We start from the raw sequence: 17,415 nt of genomic DNA, 5'->3' as shown, positions 1-17,415 counted from the left end.
TTTCACTCATCACTGGCACTTGGGTCAGCATCTCTTATTAGGAAAACAAGACCATAATGCATATGTCTGTGAATATTAGTCTGTGAATACCTAGTGAGTGGAAGGTGGATATCTTGTTTACATACGAACAGATATATTTATTTGTATTTGTTTATATTTCGTGTATACATACTAAAAATGATGTCCAGGATCTCTGTTTCTACTAAAGATTTTCAGAAAGCTGGAATACAGAGCTGGAACAAAGAGCATAATGGTTCATCAAAATTGACTTCACATTGGGCTAAAATGTTGTCTACTATTCTTTGAAACAGGAATAAAAATATTTGTGCCTGAAGAGTTGGCAAGATACTTAATATCTCAGAAGACTTCTTTAAAACATGAAGAATGAAATTAATGAATTCTGTTAAGTCCTTATCATATCTGACCTCTTTGTATTTGACAGAGTTGACCACTCTTCTTGATCATTCCTTCTTCCTTAGTGAACTATTTCTTCTCTGATTCCTCCATTGGATTCTCTTTTTGTGCCCACTCCTCAAGTATTTGTATCATCCAGGCTGTTGTTTCTGGACATGTTCTTAATTATACAAACATCCTAACCAACATCATTCTTTCTCATGGGATCAACAATCAGCTGTAATCATGAAATCTATGTTTTCATCCTCAACCTGTTTACTAAGTGCCAACTTATAGGATGTTTCCTGCTGGCTACTTACAGGCATATGCAATCTTGCCTTCCCAGATCAAACTCTTTGTCTCCACCCCTTGCCCCTGACACTACTTCTGACTTCTGATTTTAGTATTTCTTATGTCAGTGAGCATTTCCAACTAGCCACCCAAGGAGAAAGAGTGGGTAATTCTCTACTTCTCTGTTTTAGCTCCCGGCCTGAATCAGTAATCATTTGTCAAGTCTCTTTACTATTATCATAGTAGAGAACTGCCTCATATCTCGCATAACTCTTTTCCCTGATTTGAGGATCATTTTCTCTCTTCTATCATGTTATTGCTTCCAGAATGTGTTTACTAGAATATAAATATGTCATGCTATACCTCTACTTAAAATCTTTCGGTGGCTTCACAATGCCTTCAGAATTAAACTCACATTCATTTTGTATGGCATCAAAGATTTTCAGTGGTCAGACCCCTCTTCTCATTTTTGTTCTTATCCTCCTTTTTCACATATTCTTTCCAGCATCTGTGCATGATATAAACACATAAAAGAAGATCTGGTTTGTGTAGAGGATTAAATGAGATACAACTTTTCACCATTCTAATGAAGACTGCCAATTAAAATTTCCACTTTAACAGTATTATATTAATTCCCTATGAACTATGTTCAACTGTTAAAACACATGGGAGTTTTTTAAATGAAAGATTGCCATCATATCTGGCTTACCAATAGACGGGACAAAATATACTTTTCGTTTTGAATTGATTAAATGACAAAGAAAATTTACTTGTGCTGTGATCTATGAAATAGATAGGAGGTATAAACTGGGTAACTTGAATCATATGATATTTTGATAATTTACTGTGGTCATATTATCTAAGAATTGATATTTTTAAGGTTTTTTTTTTTATTAAAAGAAAGAAGGCACCGTATGTTTAAAAGACTAAATGTAATCTAGCATTTCAGTTTTGCCTCTACTGACTTCAGAGCCTATTTGAGAATCTAATTTACTGACTTAAGATATGGTCTGCAAGCAGAATCTAGAAAAAAATGTGTTGGATTAGAAAAATCGTTGCAGTCTTGAGTGTGTAGGGATTTGAATTATGTATTTTGTGGGAAAGGTCAGAAATAGAATTTAAACTATTTGCAAATGCCTTTGTTCTATTTCTTTTCTATCATCAAAATATGATTTTTCTTTTCTGTCACATAAGTCCTCTATAGCTAGCTGGATGAAGTGATTATGAAAAGTTATGAAATTAATTTTCAGATGCTTTTTCTCATTCCTTATCTTGTTCTTTACATAATTGATAAACTTGAGATGATTAGTGTTCTTCTAAAGTAAACATTTCATAGCAAACAAAAAAATTCCTCCTTGGAACATAAAACAATTGCTAAAATCACTACAGTGAGAAAAGGTCAATATTTCAATCTTGTTTATTTCAGCTGGCATAAAAATGAATTGGCCAGATTTTCATTTAGAAATAGTATAATTTATCAATTTAACTATGTAAAAACCTTAAAAAAAAGTTCAACAGCCGAAGATGCTCCATCTATCTCATAAAATATGTCTGTCTCTAAAGGTCTATCTGATAAAACATGAATCATTGTAAGACTGGATATAATCAGAACATCAAGTAGAAATGGAAACAGTGTTCTTTCTCTTGTTTGCTTGTTTTATTTTTTTCATTTTATATATCTCCTTTGTCCATCACAATGTATATTTTAAGTCTGGTTGCTCTTAGCTATTTTTATTTCCTCTGAAGATTTTTAGTTTGTTGTGTGTATCTCTGAATTCTAAAGACTTTTATTATTTTCCTGTCACTCCTCCTTAAGTGGTTTTTCCCATAAATAAAATACATTCAGGGCAATAAAATATAAACAACTTTTCTAATACAGTGCCACAGGGGAATCTATTACTCTATGCTATTTAAAAATTTGGTCAAGTCCATTTTAAAGAGAAAAGTGTAGGTAGAAATAGAGAACCACATTATGGTTTTGTATTATGTGTGTTAGTTTCTATCACTGTCATAACAAATTGCCACAAACATCACTCTGATGCTAACGTTCTTGACTTAAGTCACACTGTTGGACAGGCCATGGGTTAGCACAGATTAGTTTGTCACAACAACTATAGTTGTCTGGCATTGCAGGGCATCAAGATCAATGCTATGTATAAAAAATACATGTCCAGCTGAGAAATAGGAGCTGTTGGTTTCTGGACCAGGGACTAACGGGGAAACCAAGATGGAGGACTGGCCACAAAGATAACATGATTATTTCACCATAGTCTACAGCCTAATGTTTGTAGTCAACTGTTTCTAGAACAACCTAAAAGCACAAGACAACTCTCTTCAGAATGAGGCATAGTTCTGTAGGAAGAGGTGCTTACCTTTCCATATCCTAAACTTAACTTAAACAAGTCAAGGAATGACTGAGCTGTCCCAATAGGACCCAGTGCTTAATAAACCAATATTCAATCCTCAGTCTTCAAATCATAGAAGTTTAACAGTAGAAGGGATCTCAGAAGATCGTTTTCTCCATCATCCTAAACATGCTCAGAACAGGTAGACTAGGGAAGAAAAAACAAAACAAAACAGTTGCCCAGGGTCCAACTATGCATTGTAATGGGCACAGAACAGCAAAGCTGCAACTCTACTATTCCCCACTTTTTATGTCTTCAAAAGTTCCTACTTTGTTGACTATGACTGTGATTATGGGCTCTATATGCTATTTATATATAATTGTATTTGAGAAGCTATTAAGCCTATGTAATTTTTATATCACTCTCACTACATACCTTTATAACTCCTAACTGGAATAGCTAAAGCCTTACTTTTCTGTCCTTCTGATCTTTTCTCTACTACTGATTTGTGTAATTTGATCTGGGCTGAATAAGTGCTTTGGCTTCAAGACGCCCATTACTGATGACAGAATTTTCGTAATCTTTGCTAACGTACTTCCTCGAAGTAGAGCTTGATGTAGCCAGTCTCGCCCAGCTAACATCTATGAGGTTTTGCTTGTGTGTGAAATGGAAATTGTGGACTTCTCTACTGAAGTACTCTGCCTTTCTCCCCATAGTGCACTGTGTCTATACCTGTGTTCTCTCTGGTTGCTCTAGTATCATGGTAGGTTTGGTGTTCCAGGTGGTCTTGGTCACTTCCTACTTGGAAAGAAAGAAAAGACATCTCTCCCGACTCTGAAGTGTGATGTTACCTTCCATGTATCATCTTTAAAATGTCTTCTAAGAGAATAAGATGAGGAGATTTTATCATTTAATCACTTTATGTCCGACATCCTGGAGGCTAAACATATTCACTAGAGAGAAATATAACTTCGGAAAATAAGCCAGTTGAAAAAACCCATAGTCTTCTTCCTCAAACACTTTTACTATGTACATTTTGATATATTTCCTTTCAAGCTGTTTGATTTAACTGTAATCTCATTACACTGATGCATTTCTATTTTGTTTTTCAACTATATAACACAAGTATTTCTTTTTCATATTTTTAACATTATCTGCAGGTAAACTTTTCATAACTTCTGTGATCATTTTTGCAAAGAATTGGAAATGTCATTCCCCCCAGTTTTACTGTATAATTATCTTTGTGCATTGGGCACTGCCAGCCTTCATATTTAGGATAATTCCACAGAAAATATTGTCAAAATATAGATAGTAATTTGCAGAATTGGACATGGGTCTCCACACCTCGTGCACCCGTGCCCCTTTGTGATGTCATTTTTTCAGCTTCACTCATCAAGAGAGAACATCTGTTCCCCTACTACTTGTTTCAGAACTCGTGGCTTGTTTTGACCAATCAAATATAGCAGAAGTGACAATCGTGCCACTTCCGAGCCTAAGCCTCCAGAAGCCTTATAGCTTCTGTTCATTCTTCGAATCCTAGATGCTATCACACCCGCTGCTGACCAGTGAGAGGCACAGAGCCCATTTACCCCCGTTGCTCCAACCGAATGTCAGTCAGCTGCCAAAGCAGGGCTGCCTCCCTGCATGGTAGCTGAAGCAGATGTATGAATGAGTCCAGAATGACCACCACTACCCAACGACAAGAATAATAAATGGCTGTCCCTTTACATAAGTAAGTTTTGAGGTGCTATTTTACAGCAGAACTCACGTCTACAATCTATTTGGCCAGAAAGAATGAACGTTTTTAAGCCTTGTGATTCACATTGATAAGTTGTTCTCCAAACCATTGTTAACAATTTGCTACCCTCTCCAGCTGAGGTTATCACTACTGTAAATATTCTCTGACTTGATAAAAGATAACTGGTGTTTTGTTTTAATTTTTAGGTGCAGCATTTAAAAGCTTTTCCCCCCTCATTCTGATGATATTATTACTTTTTTAGATGTCATTTTATTGAAACAAATCGTGTGTCAGAGTGAACTTTTTCTCAGATTCTTTTTCTAGAATTTAGATAATATTTGTCAGGTTTATTTGCTCTCAAAAGGTGTAAAGATGCAGCACAGATGTTGATTTCATTTGCCAGAAAATAGCTTTTGAAAGTCTTTTAAGGTATAATTGTCTCTTTCCAATATTTTTAGTTCTGTAATTATCAAATTTATGAAAGGTAAGTTGGTTGTATTGAAGTTTCTACTGGCCCTATATGACTTCATTGGATGTTGATCTCAGTGATTATGCGTGTTCTAGGTTGTTAGAAGTCATGCGATCATCTTGACTCACAATAGGAAGCAAGAAGGCAGGATACTGATATTCAAATTAGAAAATTTGCTTCCAGACCAAGTAGATGTGTGGAAAATGTAGGCAAAGTATTGGCCATTTTACTGGTGAGACTGAAGTGTTGCCATCACTCAATGCTTTCTCGTTGTTCCCATAATGAAAGCACAGATAGCATCACTCACGTTGTTTTTGGCTGTAGATTACAGAAAACCCATTCAAGCAGCACTACATTCTAAGACTCATTAGTTGGGCTGATGTTTAGCCAATTCATTCTAGAATAGCTATACTAGTTTTTTAAGACTCAAAATGCTTTCTCCGTGATTGCTAAAGACCATAATAGTAATGGCTATAAGTAGTAAAATTAATTAATAAAAAGAAATTTGTAGATAAAACTTATACCTGCTTTCTATGGCCATCTGCTATCTTAGTAGCATACAACAATAAAAATTTTAACTTATGATTTTTGCAGGATTCAGATGATTTCATCTGAGCTCAGATGATCTCTGCTGGATTTGTTCAGATAGCTGCTGTCAGCTCCATGTCAGCTAGGAGTCTTTCTGATCTTGCCTGGCCTTCCTCCTATCTCTCATGATGGCCCTTGCCTGGATAGAGTGACTCAGCTCTGTTCCACACAGGTGTCATCTTCCAGAAGGTCAGCTCAGGTATGTTCTCATGGTAAAGACAGAGGAGCAAGATAGCCACACACATGCTTTCAAGTCTCTATTTGCATCACACTTACTAATACCACATTGGCCCAAGCAAATCACTTGGAGCCCAGAGGCAGGGTAGGGTGGCATTACAAAGTTACATGGAAAAAAATACACAGATACAGAAAGTGGTAAATTAGTGAGTCCATTGATAAAATCAAACTATAATAAATTCATTAACTTAGTTGCTATAGGATATGTCATAGTATCTATTGATGTCACAGTATCTATTGATAAACTAGTCCTCTCCAAAACATTTCCAGTTGTACCTACTGTGGGTATCTGTGTCATAGTATATGCATTATCTAAAATGTGTTCTGCGTTTTAGAAGAATCAGCATTTTGTCATTGCTCTTTAATTAAGTATTATTGCAGTGAAATACATGTATCTCTTACTATAGGAATCTATTGGGATAATGAGAGTTTGTATAGCAGCAGAGGCCTGTGTTACAAATATGAATCTTTAGAATCTGTGGGAGCACAAAGATTTTATGAAATAAAATAATAAACTGCTTCCCGGACTATCTTCTGATGCTGGACAAAAATCGGAAATGTCTGGAACGCATTTTGATAGCATGCAAGAATTAATACAAAATAAATCATTTGTATTTCTTGAATGAAAAACAACTTGATTATATTAACAAAATTTATAAGTAGCTTTTCATTGCTTTAGTATTGAAAAAATGCTAAATTTTCTGTCAATAAAGTTGAAAGGGCTAAGCGCATGTATTTCATCAGAATGTTAATCACGTTCCATTAAAGCTCATGGTTCAAATAAAGAAAATTTGCAAGCATCATCGAGGGAAAATGATCAATCAGTCATCAGTACAGTTTACATAATATCACATCATCACTATTATATAATAAGTGATTTGAACTAATATGAACTTCCAAAAATATTTTTTGAAAGAATATCAATGAAGCAAAAAAAATTTAGAAACAATCATCAGAACTTTAATTTATATTAGAAATATTCAAGCATTTCTAGATATAAAATACTAATTAGCATTATTTCATAAAATAATACTAATATATATAATATATATATACATATATATTATATATATTCTCATAACCTAGATTTATGGCTCTGCATTTAGGGAAAGATATAATCATTTCTGGAAACATTTTTGGAACTTTGTCACTTTTTTGGAAAAATCTACATAAGGTAGTAGAATTTTGATTTTCCTGGATAATTTTTCAATTGTTTTACAAAAAAGGGATTGATAATTAACTTAAACATAAAATTCAAGGCTGAGGACAATTTTTTAATTTTCATTAATCATGAAACTAGAAGGAATATTCTCTAAAATAATCCATCAGCTTTTTTGTTGGTCATCAAAAAAATTAAATGAGGAATATCTGCATGAAAATCTTATGATACATTTTTCCATAGTTGTATAATATAATACGAAAGAGAGAGTGTGGAATTTAAGACAGATTTTGATAAAAGTTTCTGGATGTTTCAACTTGGCACTACATTATCACATTTAATTATTTCTGGATAAGGCGCTAGAAGATGTAAATAACACAAATCATTAAATTTCTTTCTTGCTGAGGTTTATACTTATCATATGTTAGATGAACATTAGAATTGAGTGACTTACTAGGAATTCACATAATGAAAATTGAAAGTATTTGCATTTCTATGGGCAGCTGGTATCACTAGAACAAATGTGGCTTGGAAAATTTAAGTGTTGTTTATTCACTACCAGAAAAACTTGAAATAGGAATAATTAAAAACTTGGAAAATGGACTTAATTTTTTAGAGATTCAGGTTTGAATTACAATAGTCTTATAGCTTTCACTATTTTGTTTAGCTTTATATTAAAATTTGGTTTATTAAAGCTGGCAGAGTAATTGAATGCATGATAAAAATGATTAAGTCTATCAGGGCACCTGGGTGGCTCAGTCGGTTGAACCTCAAACTCTTGATTTCTGCCCAGGTCATAATCCCAAGGTGGTGGGATAGAGCCCCACATTGGGCTCTGCACTGAGATTCTTTCTCTCCCTCTTCCCCTCTCCCCACTTGTGCGTTCTATCTCTAAAATAATTTTTAAAAATTATTAAATCTATAAAACTAAATAAAATTGGGAAAAAGAACAAGATATAGAGATAAAGGCACATATTATAGCATTTGAAGCAAAGTAATTCCAATGAAAAAGCTATTATATTCACTGATAAATCATATAAAATTGATATCACATGCAAAATATTAAACACACTTCTTGGGGCACTGTGTGGCTCAGTCAGTTGAGGGTCTGACTTTGGTTCAGGTCATGATCTCATGGTTCATGATTTTGGGCCCTGCATTGGGCTCTGTATTGACAGTTTGGAGCCTGGAGCCTGCTTCAGATTCTGTGTCTTCCTCTCTCTCTGCCCCTCCCCCATCACACTCTGTCTCTCTGTCTGTCTCTCTCTCAAAAATAAATAAACATTAAAAAAATTTAAAAAAAATATTACATACACTTCTGAGTACTTTCAATTTATTGAGTCTTAGCTCTTTTTCAAATAATACTAAGTTTGTTTATGGATTAATGATTAATAAACATCAGTAACATTAGATTCAGTAAATGTTATATTTAAATAATTTTCATGAATTAGTAATAGACAAAGTTAATATATAAAAATCACAAAGTATTATAAGCTAGAAATATTTTGCATATAACTTTTGTTACTTTAGCAGAGACAGAGAGGATTCAATATAATGAATAACATTTCTCTATTTGGACTATGTCACATAGTAATGAAAAATTTATGGGGAAGTCTGATAAAGTTTCTTAAGTCAAATTATGACTCAAATAGAGCCATCATTTAGCTAAAGGCAGCCATATTAGGGATCCAATTTCTAAAAATCAAGCAATTTGGAAGTTATTAGAACGATTTTATGAGTTATTAGAATGATATTGTGAGTTATATTTATAACATATTTCACTTAATCAGCAGCTTCAATATATATAAGTACATATATGTAAATAATTTATTTTATGTTGGCTTATATGTACATATATATCACAACACACAAGTTGTTTTGTATTTTAAGTACAACTGTGCTCATTGGCTCCTGTACATGGAAGCCCAGAAACAGGAAGAGATTTGGGGCAACTTTCAGCCAGTGTCTCCACCTATTTCTCTCTAACCCTTTTGGTTTTGCTCTTCTCTATATGGATTCTGTCCTTTGGCAATAGTGTTCCCAACTGGTGGCAAACTGGTTGAAGCGATCCTGTTTGGACATCCTCAGGACCTGACAGCAAGAGAGAGTATCTTCCAGTACTTTTCTTTTGAGAGTGAGAAAACTTCATTCCCTCTTTAGGAAACCCTCATAGCTGGCATCTTGATCCAGACTGAGTCATATGCATATTCTAAACCTGGTCTCTGTGGTTCAGGGAATGTCATATACTGACTGGCACAGGCTGACTTCCTGATCCATTCTGGCTCAGTTGCTGTTATGCCTCCAGACCTACCAGGCCCGGCCCTGCACTCTGGGTGTACAAATGAAGAGGGAGTTGGGAGTGGCCACCTGTCACACAATGCAAGTGATGTAGGTTCCTATGTAGTGCCTTTACTTTTCTGTGGCCAGCTACCAACCTGACTCTCTGCTTTATTACTTCATGCACATGAAACCCCAAATCACTCTAAACCAAGTATAGTTCCTTGAATCCAACAAAACAGAATAAAGCCTCTAAGTCCTTTTCCTCCAGTCAACGCATTCTGGAGTCATGTTTTCTATTTCCAACCCATCAAAACCCAAATGCCATCTCTTGTCATGAAGTTGATTCTCTTTGTGTTCTAAGACTATGTGACTTAAAATGACAAAAAGATGGACTTTTAATTACACAAAGTTAAGTAATCTCTTACTTCTTGCCCTTAGAGAAATGGAAGATCATTTAAATCTGCAAGCAGGGTATGAAATGCTTGTTTAAGTAATGTAAATTGAGTTAAATTTTAATATCAGTCATTTCTTTGAGAAAGTAGAAAAAAATGGTTATCCTGAGAGAGAAATTGAGATTGTACTAAATGTGCCTAATGCAGGTTACTAAAGGACAAACACCTAGGACTTTGTGAGTATACTATGAACTATTGAAGTGTCTTTGGGTTTCATTTGGCTGTGCTATGGAGGTGAGGGCTAGATGTCAAGAAAAAGGACTGTATCCACTCTTGGAATTAACTAGTCAGAAGGTTGGGAGACTGTTTCTGGGCATAGGGCAGTCAATGCTATGGTTTGGTACTCAGGTTTTTCACAGTAAATTTTTGAAGGAACACATTGTAAATATATGTAGAATTTTTATGCTTTTCCTCCTTCTGTATACACAACATTGAACATGGTTTTCCACTCCCTCTTTTTCCACACTGTTGGGCAAGACTATGTTGCCTTTGATTTTTTTAAATCTTGGATGAAGTTCAGCCTTCCAATCCAAGTCCAGTTGTGAAGGCATTGAGAGGCAAGTTTCAAGGGACTAAGTTGGAGGTGGAGGGGTTGGCCAAATCCTTGGAGGCTTCCCTTCTATTAACCATCTTCTCGGCCACTCAGTTCTCCAGCAGTTCACTGGGTAGCAAGTTAAGACATAATTTCCCCCGGGAATAGAAAAGTGGGACTCTAGGATCCTAAAATTTGTATTAACAAATTAATTCTTTAATTATTAAAGAATCCAACATATGAAATAGCTCTAGAGAATGTTTGTCCAGGGGAAGTGTATATTTATGGCAAGCTAAAAAATGTTGAGTATAAATGAAAATCACTTCTTTTCTGAGCACATACGGTTCTACTATGTTATTTCCTTCTAGATTTTTCCCAAATTTACTCTTAAAATGTATTTAACAGATACTAAAATTATGTATCTCAAGTATTCCCTACATAGGTCTTAAAATTTCCTCTTGGTTGCTGTAATCTTCATAATTATTATTAAATGTAACTAGTTTTCTAAGGAACCCTCTCTAGTTTCTTACCATCTAAATGACCTTGCAATAAAGATATTAATTTATTATGATTTTTCCTCCTTTTGAATGTATTTCCCTAGATACAATTTCCAGACACAGAATTACTAAATAAAAGGTTCTGTTTATGGTTCATTATATGAAATGCCAAACATTTTTCAAAAAAATGTTTTAAACAGTTCGTATCTCACAATACATTATATATTAGTATTGTTGTTCTCCAACAAAATGTATTACATTAAAGCTTATTTATTTCTTTTTTACTGTACCCCTTTCAGACTCAGCAGATCATAAGCTTCTGGAAAAAAATTGGGGCTGTGTATTTACTTCTCAACTTCTAATTTTCTAGAAAAATGCCTAACATGTACCAAATTAATGGTAAATATTTGCTGCATTGATCTGAATTAATGGATTTTTTTTCATAGTTACAGTAAATATCAAATTACTTTGTGTTTTGGTGAATTATTTCATTGTGATTTTAGCATTTTTTTGAATGAACTGAGACTTGTGTTCTCTATTCTTAGTGTCTATTTTAAAAATGAAATGCTTCGTGGGTTTCTGTATCATCCTTGCAAGGGGACATGTTTACCTTTTCCAGGTTGGGATAATTTTAAGATATTTTCTGTCAAAATATGCATCATTTAATTTAATTTTACTAATATAGTACACAATTATATCACTGAATCTATAGTTTGCATTTGAGATGCAATCAAAGTTAAACATTTTGATGCTTATTTACTAAAATTGTATTTATTTTGTAAATTGTTTGTTCATGACTTTGCCCTTTGCATGCTCAGTTTATATTTTATTTTTCATCTTTTTTTAAATGTCTATTTATATACGATAGAGAGAGGGAGGGAGTGCGTGAGCAGGCAAGGGGCAGAGAGAGACAGAGACAGAATCTGAAGCAGGCTCCAGGCTCTGAGCTGTCAGCCCAGAGCCCGATGTGGAGCTTGAACTCATGGGCGAGCTGTGAGATCATGACTTGAGCGAAAGTCAGAAACTTAACCTACTGAGCCACTCAGGAGCCCCTTGCTCAGTTTAATTTTAAAACAATAATTATACCTAATTTTAATTTTTTCCTATTACATTTGCTCTAGACTTTCATTTTAGCCTTTCTGGATTTTTATTTAAGGGCTATAATTCAGAAATTTCAAATTTTTATTTAGTTTTATTTCTTTTGGGAAGAACTACCTTTTATCTTAAATAGTCCAAAAGTTATTGACCACCCTTCACATTGTTCCACCATAGGCTAAGTGGCCAGTTTTAGTCTATTTGGGGCATCCTGGATATTCTTAATGTTTTGTATAATGGTATATAGTGTTTTAGAGTGTATTTAGGGAAGGATTATTATTTTTGTAATGGGTTATTATTTTTCTGAATAGAACTTTTTCTCAAACTTGCAAAATTATCTAAGCATATTTTAATTAAAAACACTTTCTTCTGTTTTGATATATGGATTAGTATTTAGTTTTCCCAACCTTTCTATATAAAGTGTTGATTTTTATACCAGACTATTTCAGTTATTGATTATTTAGCATATATTTTAATATTGTAAATCTAGTCTCCCATCATTTTTCTTTTGAGGCTATTCTGAAATATTCTTTACTAATTAATCTTCAAAGTAAAATTTGTCATTGGAATGCCATGTCCAAGAAGGAGTTTATGATTTTGATTAAGTTTTTATTAAACATTTATTTTATTTATTTTTAAACATTTATGTTATTTTAGAAATGACCAATATTAAGGACGCCTGGGTGGCTCAGTCAGTTAAGTGTCCGACTTTGCCTCAGGTCATGATCTTGCCATTGATGGGTTCAAGCCCCATATCAGGCTCTGTGTGACAGCTCAGAGCCTGGAGCCTAGAGCCTGCTTTGGATTCTACGTCTCCCTCTCTCTCTTCTCCTCCCCTGTTCATGCTCTGTCTCTCAAAAATAAATAAACATTACAAATTAAAACAATAAAAAATGACCAATATTATATATAACTGTCTCTTTCCATCCAGAAACATGTTATATCTTTGCATTTAGTCAAGTATAATTTTGTTCCAATAGAAACTTTTTAGTGTTTGCAGTATGTCATGTGTATTTCTCCTTTAGAATTTTAAATTACAATTATAATTTTAGTTAATATTGTGATGAGATACATTTTTATTTTTTTTACTATCCTACTTGGTTATTTAGGAATGCTGTTGAGTACTATCCTGTCTCATTCTTATATTTGACTACATGTTATAGTTTAATTTCTTGATAATGATATGTCTCTTCCTTTCTCATAGGTATGTACATTTCCTTTCAGTCTATAGTGGTAGTTGCTTTAGTACAGACATTCTTTATCATGACAAGTAACCAGAATTTTATTTCCATTTTCACTGGTTTTTATTTGTAAATAAATGTTGAACTTGAGCAATGTATTCTTAAGGGCATTCATGGAAATTATTATATTTTTGCACATATTTCTTAAATTGTGATTGTGATATCCTTCTACTGAAAAATTATGGACATTCTGAGCTAAATTTTGTAGAACTTGATAAATTATTCTACCATTCTACTAAATCTCATGCCGGTTTGTTTTTAAATCTGAAAAGAAGCTGAAGGAAAAATAGCTTCAATAATAGAGTCTTTACTCAAATATTTATGGCTTAGGCAATCTAGTTATATCTAAGAGTTTACCAAAATGCTTATGGGAAGCTCAGTCTCCTCTGGCAAGGCTTACAGACCTCTTGTATCTACTGCAGGGTGATTAGAAAGGGATGCCCAACAGTCCCTATGGACTGGTCAGTTTTCCTAGCAGTCTTCTGTTTGAGGTAGTTGTCAGGGTATCGATAGGGTTTGGAGGGGTATTCTCGTAATTCAGGATGCAGACTTTCACTCATCCCACCTTTGACAGTATAACATCTTGTCCTTGTTATCAGCTGTTTCTTTTCTCTATGGGGCAGCTTCTCTAGAAATCAGCACATCAGTGATGGTGAGAGATCATGTCATTGCCCAGACTCAAAAGGGGCATCTCTGGTTCTAATACTTTTGTTTCAGGCTCTCTACCTATCTTCCTGTTTTATGGGTTATCCCCACCTCCCTAGTCCCCTTTCTCTGGAGATAATGGGTGTCTTCATTCCTGAGACTTTCTAGAATTTTAGGATGTGATTTGGCTTATTTCTCCTGGCATCTCTCCAAGAAGTTACTTAGCTTTCTGTTACTATTACTCCATCCGTATGCCTCCCACTTTTTTATTGACTTCACTAGAGTGCTTTTATTTCCTTGACAATTTTCTTGGTCTTGTGTGTTAATGCCTTTATTTTTTTTTAACTATGTAAGTTCCATTTTAGTTAGGTTTGGGGAGAGAACAGAGAGAAATGTGTCTGCCATGTTTTTCAGGAAGTCTCTGTCATGATACGTGTATATACTGTCTGTAGTAGACAGAGCCAATTAACTCCCTGCCATCAGGGACTTTACCCATCGTTAACAAGACTTCAGATTTACCATCTGTGTGGTTTTGAAAGAGTAGATTCTTAATGACTCAAGCTACTCATCATCATTGATGGGGTGGGGGGTGAAGAATCTTCTGGTTTTTGGCTTCATTTTTCTATTTGGAGAGATTTTGGATGGACTAACACTCCGTATTCCTCACTCAACTTTCCTATGGACAAAGATTGATAGCTGATTATGGATAGAAGGAAGAAATCTCATGTTCTCAACTCAACTCTTTTCTCTCTTGTTAGATTTTCTCCTCCTCAGCAAGGCAGCATGGATAAGCTTAGTAGTATAGGATTTGCCTATATAAACATTGCCAGAGACCTATGAAATGTGAGCAAACCAATTGGGCCCTCATCTAAGCCATATTTTCTATTCAGTCTATAAGAAAAAGGGCTGAAATGTTGGTCTCCATGTGTCTATCCTTATGGTTTATTTTCTGTTTCTGAACTTGAGAAGGAAAGAAAGAGCTGCTGTATATATCTATTCTCCCCACCCTTGAGACAAACAAACAAATAAAACTAAACCCAACCAGTGTAACCTTATTTCCCATCCTGCATTGTTTGCTTTAGCAGTGAACATGGGGTGTGAACCTAAGCCATTAGTACACAGCACTCCTTTAACTATGGTGATGGTTAAGGGTTGGGCAGCACATAAGCGTCTATAGAATGAAGCTATGAATTTCACTTGATATTTTTAGTTGAGATGTTGACTCTTTCTGGTTGGTTTCATAAGAAGGTGCCATACTGTTACCATTACTCAAACTTGTCTGTGCACCTAATGCACAGTAAGCCAATGTCTGAGACACCAGTTTTGAAGCAAAGAAAGCTGCCTTATTAGAAGGGCAGCCCAACAAGAAGGCGGGGGATCATTCCCAAAGCTTCATTGGCTCTGTTGAGCCTAGGGTAAGCTTATATACATGAGAAGAGGGTAAGAGGTTTCTTGAAATCTTTAAGGGTTGGGGGGTGCTTGAAAAATATGGAAGTAAACATTCTTCCAGACAATGAGGCACTATTTGGGACCTGGTACAATCAGATACATCAAGACAAATGTTCCTTTCCTGTCCTTATTAAGTTTCTACTGTCAGTGGGTAAACAGGGAGTAGGAGTAAAAAAACAAAGTTAATGATCGATTGTGCATGAGGTTAAAAGGTGCATGAAACATAAGTAAGTAGGGAACAAAGCAGCACGTGAAGCTGATTTAATAATGCAACTAATACAACTATAGTTCTGCTTATACTTTCAAAACAGGTCTAGGAACCTAGGGTCTCCCCTCAGCATTGGGAACAATGACACCTATTTCATACCCATGACAAAGCCAGAAAGCACATGAAGGAGGAATTAAGATTAGAGAATGGAGAACCAGATGGAATTCCCAGATGGTTTTCCACCTGAAGTTTATAATACTTCCAGACTTTTTATTTATGTGGGCTAATAAATTTCTTTTCATGTTTAAGCCCCTTTATGATGGTTTCTCGTCATTAAAAGTATTATCACACAGTTGAATTTGCTTTTCTAGGATTTCTGTAAAATTTTCACATTTATGACAATGTGGGCTCTCCGTGATTCACAGAAAATTAATGTAATGTGCACTCCCCTTGAACAGAAGCTTTGCTCTCGAGTTCTGATTGATTCTCAAATTCACAAGTCAAAATATGTTTCAACCAAGGCTAAGTTTACTTAGCTTCAAGATGGGGTATGTCGCAGGTCCATGCTGCATGAATGCAACAACAAATCAGAGGTCTTGAATTTCCTAAGTATGTCTTCTGATATGCTTACTTTATTAATTAGATGAATGTGGTCCCAAGAGAAAAGATAAGTCAAGTTTAAAACACTTCAATTCAGAGAAGCCGTAAACTCTGTGGATCCTTTCAGCTTTTATATCTTGAAGAGGTATATGGTTGGCTCCCATTTTCCCAGTGTAGCAGAATCTCAATAATGTTAGTTGTTACTCAATAAACAAACTCAACAATGAAGTGCAAGTGTATGGTCTGGAAAATAGTAACCTTAGAGGTGTTCTGATTAATCTTGGGTCCAGTATGCTCCTATGATTCCTTGAGTTAATGTGTAAGGAGAATTTTAAGAAAGGTTAAATCCTTAGCTGTGCCTGAGACTAGAAGATAAATCATAGACCTGTTCTCAACTCTGTCAAATTAGTATTTTATGAATGTTAACAACAATAACAAAAATAATATTTGCTGGGTACCAAGTAAAGGGCTTTACACATCATTGTATAATAAAGAATTTGACTAGCTTTTGTCCTCAGTTCCTGAGAGGTAGCCTCTAAAGCCATGGAATTTCCTGAGTGACAGGAGTTTCTGTGTTATTCATGGTGGGTTCTAATAGTTTAGGCTAATGAGATGACTTGTGGAGAGCCCCTAGGTAGTTTGTGCTCAAAAAATGCCTCAAGACAGTGGTAGACACTCCAGAAAAATGAACCATGTGATTAGAGTGTTGGGGCTTTGCCCACATCATACCAGCCTGACCTCTACGGAGGGGAGGGAGAGCTGGAGATTGAGTTTAATTACATAGCAAACTATCAATCACCATGCCTATATAATGTAACCCCAGTAAAAACTGGGCACTGAAGCTCATATGAGCATCTCCGGTTAATGATATTCTATGCATATTGTCACTCATCAATGTGTAGGGAGGGTGATGCATCCTGATTCCATGGGGAGAGATGCATCCTGATTCCATGGGGAAGAAAACTTCAGTTTTTGTGTGTGCAGGTAGAATATTTCCAGGCTTCCCCTATGTGTCTCTTCTTTTTGCTGGTCCTTGTTTGGATGCCTTTTGCTATAGTAAAACTATAAAAATAAGCATAGTGCTATCCAAAACCCTCAGTGTTTAGCCTGTTGGTCAGAAGTGCTAGTGGCCTGGGAACCCTCAAGCTTACACTTGGTGTATGAAGTGAGAGCGGTCATGTGGAAGATTGTGTCCT

At 35.1% G+C, this 17,415-nt stretch overlaps 1 long non-coding RNA gene across 3 annotated transcripts in view; it reads right to left on the bottom strand.

The window, feature by feature from the left end:
- LOC122230471 overlaps positions 1 to 17,415 on the bottom strand; it is a 46,472-nt gene that overhangs the window by 14,570 nt on the left and 14,487 nt on the right. For 2 of the 3 annotated variants that reach the window (XR_006207439.1, XR_006207441.1), the window contains exons 2-4: positions 3,762 to 3,908; positions 3,057 to 3,236; positions 1,100 to 1,192 (exon numbers count right to left, since the gene is read on the bottom strand). This is a non-coding gene — a long non-coding RNA (uncharacterized LOC122230471). The remainder of the gene's footprint in view (positions 1 to 1,099; positions 1,193 to 3,056; positions 3,237 to 3,761; positions 3,909 to 17,415) is intronic. The other variant, XR_006207440.1, reaches the window with a different exon arrangement.

This window comes from Panthera tigris, chromosome C2 (genome assembly GCF_018350195.1).
Source record: "Panthera tigris isolate Pti1 chromosome C2, P.tigris_Pti1_mat1.1, whole genome shotgun sequence".
Taxonomy (NCBI): Eukaryota; Metazoa; Chordata; class Mammalia; order Carnivora; family Felidae; genus Panthera; species Panthera tigris.
This window is presented reverse-complemented; position numbering and strand designations above follow the sequence as displayed.